Raw genomic sequence first — 7,742 nt, forward strand, 5'->3', positions numbered from 1 at the left:
AACTCTCAGCAGTAAGATGATTTTGGACAAGGCGTTCAGCTACCTTCTCACATATGGAACTTAGTATGTAGCACCAGTCTACCCCAGGAATTACTGGGAAATCGCTGGATTGAGCTTGGAGGCAGTAGTCTTGTGAGCCGGGAGATTCCAGTTACTTCTCCCAACACTTCGGTGAAGCAGCGAGCCTAGGCCTTTTGGAAGCGAAAGGTAGCTGCAGGCAGGAGGTAGGGTTACAGGCCATAAGCTCAACACTCAGAAGTGGGTATGCATGGGAGGCAGATGTCTGCTACCCCCTCGTACATGCGAGTGGGAACCTAGCTACACTCTGATGAAGAAGGACTTTGGAAATCGCTGTATTCAACTCAGATACACGTGGGTTCAGGCACAACGATTCCACATGCTTTTCTCTCAACCTTTCCCTGCCACTAACATGAGGACGTTAGCAGCTCCTTCTACAGTCAAGCAGGATGCGGGAGGGTTGTGACATGTCCTTAGCTCTCACAGGGAAGCATGCCTTGAAGCCAGCTGTCAACTAGCTGCATTCTTATGGCAGGGTGAAGGTAGCAGTATTCTGAGACAGGAGGTTCCCAGATTACCACTCTACTGCACCTGGAGATACCCTCCAGGTCTGCATTGTTAACTTGTGTCTCAGAAGCCTCTGGCAAACGTCTCTGGTGAAGACGTGCGAAACTCACTCTGCAGGCAGTGTGGAACTGTGAGGGACTGAGGGTGAGCTCAACTCTCAGCAGTAAGATGATTTTGGACAAGGCGTTCAGCTACCTTCTCACATATGGAACTTAGTATGTAGCACCAGTCTACCCCAGGAATTACTGGGAAATCGCTGGATTGAGCTTGGAGGCACTAGTCTTGTGAGCCGGGAGAGTCCAGTTACTTCTCCCAACACTTCGGTGAAGCAGCGAGCCTAGGCCTTTTGGAAGCGAAAGGTAGCTGCAGGCAGGAGGTAGGGTTACAGGCCATAAGCTCAACTCTCAGAAGTGGGTATGCATGGGAGGCAGATGTCTGCTACCCCCTCGTACATGCGAGTGGGAACCTAGCTACACTCTGATGAAGAAGGACTTTGGAAATCGCTGTATTCAACTCAGATACACGTGGGTTCAGGCACAACGATTCCACATGCTTTTCTCTCAACCTTTCCCTGCCACTAACATGAGGACGTTAGCAGCTCCTTCTACAGTCAAGCCGGATGCGAGAGGGTTGTGCCCTGTCCTTAGCTCTCACAGGGAAGCATGCCTTGAAGCCAGCTGTCAACTAGCTGCATTCTTATGGCAGGGTGAAGGTAGCAGTATTCTGAGACAGGAGGTTCCCAGATTACCACTCTACTGCACCTGGAGATACCCTCCAGGTCTGCATTGTTAACTTGCGTCTCAGAAGCCTCTGGCAAACGTCTCTGGTGAAGACGTGCGAAACTCACTCTGCAGGCAGTGTGGAACTGTGAGGGACTGAGGGTGAGCTCAACTCTCAGCAGTAAGATGATTTTGGACAAGGCGTTCAGCTACCTACGCACGTATGGAACTTAGTATGTAGCACCAGTCTACCCCAGGAATTACTAGGAAATCGCTTGATTGAGCTTGGAGGCACTCGTCTTGTGTGCCGGGAGATTCCAGTTACCTCTCCCAACACTTGCGTCAAGCAGCGAGCCTAGGCCTTTTGGAAGCGAAAGGTAGCGGCAGGCACGATGTAGGGTTACAGGCCTTAAGCTCAACTCTCAGAAGTGTGTATGCATGGGAGGCAGATGTCTGCTACCCACTCGGACATGGGAGTTGGAACCTAGCTACAATCCTATTGAAGAAGGATGTTGGAAATCGCTGTATTCAATTCAGATACACGGGAATTCAGGCCCAATGCTTACACATGCTTTTCCCACAACCTATACCAGCCACTAACATAAGGAGGTTAGTAGGTAAGTCTACAGTCAGGCAGGATGCGGGAGGGTTCTGCCCTGTCCTCAGCTCTCACAGGGAAGCATGCCTAGAAGCCAGCTCTCAACTAGCTGCATTCTTATGACAGTGTGAAGGTAGCAGTATTCTGAGTAAGGAGGTTCCCAGATTACCACTCTACTGCACCTGGAGATACCCTCCAGGTCTGCATTGTTAACTTGCGTCTCAGAGGCCTCTGGCAAAAGTCTCTGGTGAAGACGTGCGAAACTCACTCTGCAGGCAGTGTGGAACTGTGAGGGACTGAGGGTGAGCTCAACTCTCAGCAGTAAGATGATTTTGGACAAGGCGTTCAGCTACCTTCTCACATATGGAACTTAGTATGTAGCACCAGTCTACCCCAGGAATTACTGGGAAATCGCTGGATTGAGCTTGGAGGCACTCGTCTTGTGTGCCGGGAGATTCCAGTTACCTCTCCCAACACTTCGGTGAAGCAGCGAGCCTAGGCCTTTTGGAAGCGAAAGGTAGCTGCAGGCAGGAGGTAGGGTTACAGGCCATAAGCTCAACTCTCAGAAGTGGGTATGCATGGGAGGCAGATGTCTGCTACCCACTCGTACATGCGAGTGGGAACCTAGCTACACTCTGATGAAGAAGGACTTTGGAAATCGCTGTATTCAACTCAGATACACGTGGGTTCAGGCACAACGATTCCACATGCTTTTCTCTCAACCTTTCCCTGCCACTAACATGAGGACGTTAGCAGCTCCTTCTACAGTCAAGCAGGATGCGGGAGGGTTGTGCCATGTCCTTAGGTCTCACAGGGAAGCATGCCTTGAAGCCAGCTGTCAACTAGCTGCATTCTTATGGCAGGGTGAAGGTAGCAGTATTCTGAGACAGGAGGTTCCCAGATTACCACTCTACTGCACCTGGAGATACCCTCCAGGTCTGCATTGTTAACTTGCGTCTCAGAAGCCTCTGGCAAACGTCTCTGGTGAAGACGTGCGAAACTCACTCTGCAGGCAGTGTGGAACTGTGAGGGACTGAGGGTGAGCTCAACTCTCAGCAGTAAGATGATTTTGGACAAGGCGTTCAGCTACCTTCTCACATATGGAACTTAGTGTGTAGCACCAGTCTACCCCAGGAATTACTGGGAAATCGCTGGATTGAGCTTGGAGGCACTAGTCTTGTGTGCCGGGAGATTCCAGTTACCTCTCCCAACACTTCGGTGAAGCAGCGAGCCTAGGCCTTTTGGAAGCGAAAGGTAGCTGCAGGCAGGAGGTAGGGTTACAGGCCATAAGCTCAACTCTCAGAAGTGGGTATGCATGGGAGGCAGATGTCTGCTACCCCCTCGTACATGCGAGTGGGAACCTAGCTACACTCTGATGAAGAAGGACTTTGGAAATCGCTGTATTCAACTCAGATACACGTGGGTTCAGGCACAACGATTCCACATGCTTTTCTCTCAACCTTTCCCTGCCACTAACATGAGGACGTTAGCAGCTCCTTCTACAGTCAAGCAGGAAGCGGGAGGGTTGTGCCCTGTCCTTAGCTCTCACAGGGAAGCATGCCTTGAATCCAGCTGTCAACTAGCTGCATTCTTATGGCAGGGTGAAGGTAGCAGTATTCTGAGACAGGAGTTTCCCAGATTACCACTCTACTGCACCTGGAGATACCCTCCAGGTCTGCATTGTTAACTTGCGACTCAGAAGCCTCTGGCAAACGTCTCTGGTGAAGACGTGCGAAACTCACTCTGCAGGCAGTGTGGAACTGTGAGGGACTGAGGGTGAGCTCAACTCTCAGAAGTAAGATGTTTTGGACAAGGCGTTCAGCTACCTACTCACGTATGGAACTTAGTATGTAGCACCAGTCTACCCCAGGAATTACTAGGAAATCGCTTGATTGAGCTTGGAGGCACTCGTCTTGTGTGCCGGGAGATTCCAGTTACCTCTCCCAACACTTGCGTCAAGCAGCGAGCCTAGGCCTTTTGGAAGCGAAAGGTAGCGGCAGGCACGATGTAGGGTTAAAGGCCATAAGCTCAACTCTCAGAAGTGTGTATGCATGGGAGGCAGATGTCTGCTACCCACTCGGACATGGGAGTTGGAACCTAGCTACACTCGTATTGAAGAAGGATGTTGGAAATCGCTGTATTCAATTCAGATACACGGGAGTTCAGGCCCAATGCTTACACATGCTTTTCCCACAATCTATCCCAGCCACTAACATAAGGAGGTTAGCAGGTACGTCTACAGTCAGGCAGGATGCGGGAGGGTTCTGCCCTGTCCTCAGCTCTCACAGGGAAGCATGCCTAGAAGCCAGCTCTCAACTAGCTGCATTCTTATGACAGTGTGAAGGTAGCAGTATTCTGAGTAAGGAGGTTCCCACATTACCACTCTACTGCACCTGGAGATACCCTCCAGGTCTGCATTGTTAACTTGCGTCTCAGAGGCCTCTGGCAAACGTCTCTGGTGAAGACGTGTGAAACTCACTCTGCAGGCAGTGTGGAACTGTGAGGGACTGAGGGTGAGCTCAACTCTCAGCAGTAAGATGATTTTGGACAAGGCGTTCAGCTACCTTCTCACATATGGAACTTAGTATGTAGCACCAGTCTACCCCAGGAATTACTGGGAAATCGCTAGATTGAGCTTGGAGGCACTAGTCTTGTGTGCCGGGAGATTCCAGTTACCTCTCACAACACTTCGGTGAAGCAGCGAGCCTAGGCCTTTTGGAAGCGAAAGGTAGCTGCAGGCAGGAGGGAGGGTTAGAGGCCATAAGCTCAACTCTCAGAAGTGGGTATGCATGGGAGGCAGATGTCTGCTACCCACTCGGACATGCGAGTGGGAACCTAGCTACACTCTGATGAAGAAGGACTTTGGAAATCGCTGTATTCAACTCAGATACACGTGGGTTCAGGCACAACGATTCCACATGCTTTTCGCACAACCTTCCCTGCCACTAACATGAGGACGTTAGCAGCTCCTTCTACAGTCAAGCAGGATTCGAGAGGGTTGTGCCCTGTCCTTAGCTCTCACAGGGAAGCATGCCTTGAAGCCAGCTGTCAACTAGCTGCATTCTTATGGCAGGGTGAAGGTAGCTGTATTCTGAGACAGGAGGTTCCCAGATTACCACTCTACTGCACCTGGAGATACCCTCCAGGTCTGCATTGTTAACTTGCGTCTCAGAAGCCTCTGGCAAACGTCTCTGGTGATGACGTGCGAAACTCACTCTGCAGGCAGTGTGGAACTGTGAGGGACTGAGGGTGAGCTCAACTCTCAGAAGTAAGATGTTTTTGGACAAGGCGTTCAACTACCTACTCACGTATGGAAGTTAGTATGTAGCACCAGTCTACCCCAGGAATTACTAGGAAATCGCTTGATTGAGCTTGGAGGCACTCGTCTTGTGTGCCGGGAGATTCCAGTTACCTCTCCCAACACTTGGGTCAAGCAGCGAGCCTAGGCCTTTTGGAAGTGAAAGGTAGCGGCAGGCACGATGTAGGGTTACAGGCCATAAGCTCAACTCTCAGAAGTGTGTATGCATGGGAGGCAGATGTCTGCTACCCACTCGGACATGGGAGTTGGAACCTAGCTACACTCCTATTGAAGAAGGATGTTGGAAATCGCTGTATTCAATTCAGATACACGGGAATTCAGGCCCAATGCTTACACATGCTTTTCCCACAACCTATTCCAGCCACTAACATAAGGAGGTTAGCAGGTACGTCTACAGTCAGGCAGGATGCGGGAGGGTTCTGCCCTGTCCTCAGCTCTCACAGGGAAGCATGCCTAGAAGCCAGCTGTCAACTAGCTGCATTCTTATGACAGTGTGAAGGTAGCAGTATTCTGAGTAAGGAGGTTCCCACATTACCTCTCTACTGCACCTGGAGATACCCTCCAGGTCTGCATTGTTAACTTGCCTCTCAGAGGCCTCTGGCAAACGTCTCTGGTGAAGACGTGTGAAACTCACTCTGCAGGCAGTGTGGAACTGTGAGGGACTGAGGGTGAGCTCAACTCTCAGCAGTAAGATGATTTTGGACAAGGCGTTCAGCTACCTTCTCACATATGGAACTTAGTATGTAGCACCAGTCTACCCCAGGAATTACTGGGAAATCGCTGGATTGAGCTTGGAGGCACTCGTCTTGTGTGCCGGGAGATTCCAGTTACCTCTCCCAACACTTCGGTGAAGCAGCGAGCCTAGGCCTTTTGGAAGCGAAAGGTAGCTGCAGGCAGGAGGTAGGGTTACAGGCCATAAGCTCAACTCTCAGAAGTGGGTATGCATGGGAGGCAGATGTCTGCTACCCACTCGTACATGCGAGTGGGAACCTAGCTACACTCTGATGAAGAAGGACTTTGGAAATCGCTGTATTCAACTCAGATACACGTGGGTTCAGGCACAACGATTCCACATGCTTTTCTCTTAACCTTTCCCTGCCACTAACATGAGGACGTTAGCAGCTCCTTCTACAGTCAAGCAGGATGCGGGAGGGTTGTGCCATGTCCTTAGCTCTCACTGGGAAGCATGCCTTGAAGCCAGCTGTCAACTAGCTGCATTCTTATGGCAGTGTGAAGGTAGCAGTATTCTGAGACAGGAGGTTCCCAGATTACCACTCTACTGCAAGTGCAGACCCTCCAGGTCTGCATTGTTAACTTGCGTCTCAGAAGCCTCTGGCAAACGTCTCTGGTGAAGACGTGCGAAACTCACTCTGCAGGCAGTGTGGAACTGTGAGGGACTGAGGGTGAGCTCAACTCTCAGCAGTAAGATGATTTTGGACAAGGCGTTCAGCTACCTTCTCACATATGGAACTTAGTATGTAGCACCAGTCTACCCCAGGAATTACTGGGAAATCGCTTGATTGAGCTTGGAGGCACTAGTCTTGTGAGCCGGGAGATTCCAGTTACCTCTCCCAACACTTCGGTGAAGCAGCGAGCCTAGGCCTTTTGGAAGCGAAAGGTAGCTGCAGGCAGGAGGTAGGGTTACAGGCCATAAGCTCAACTCTCAGAAGTGGGTATGCATGGGAGGCAGATGTCTGCTACCCCCTCGTACATGCGAGTGGGAACCTAGCTACACTCTGATGAAGAAGGACTTTGGAAATCGCTGTATTCAACTCAGATACACGTGGGTTCAGGCACAACGATTCCACATGCTTTTCTCTCAACCTTTCCCTGCCACTAACATGAGGACGTTAGCAGCTCCTTCTACAGTCAAGCAGGAAGCGGGAGGGTTGTGCCCTGTCCTTAGCTCTCACAGGGAAGCATGCCTTGAAGCCAGCTGTCAACTAGCTGCATTCTTATGGCAGGGTGAAGGTAGCAGTATTCTGAGACAGGAGGTTCCCAGATTATCACTCTACTGCAAGTGCAGACCCTCCAGGTCTGCATTGTTCACTTGCGTCTCAGAAGCCTCTGGCAAACGTCTCTGGTGAAGACGTGCGAAACTCACTCTGCAGGCAGTGTGGAACTGTGAGGGACTGAGGGTGAGCTCAACTCGCAGAAGTAAGATGTTTTGGACAAGGCGTTCAGCTACCTACTCACGTATGGAACTTAGTATGTAGCACCAGTCTACCCCAGGAATTACTAGGAAATCGCTTGATTGAGCTTGGAGGCACTCGTCTTGTGTGCCGGGAGATTCCAGTTACCTCTCCCAACACTTGCGTCAAGCAGCGAGCCTAGGCCTTTTGGAAGCGAAAGGTAGCGGCAGGCACGATGTAGGGTTACAGGCCATAAGCTCAACTCTCAGAAGTGTGTATGCATGGGAGGCAGATGTCTGCTACCCACTCGGACATGGGTGTTGGAACCTAGCTACACTCGTATTGAAGAAGGATGTTGGAAATCGCTGTATTCAATTCAGATACACGGG

The sequence above is a fragment of the Canis aureus genome, chromosome 8 (genome assembly GCF_053574225.1).
Source record: "Canis aureus isolate CA01 chromosome 8, VMU_Caureus_v.1.0, whole genome shotgun sequence".
NCBI classification, from domain to species: domain Eukaryota; kingdom Metazoa; phylum Chordata; class Mammalia; order Carnivora; family Canidae; genus Canis; species Canis aureus.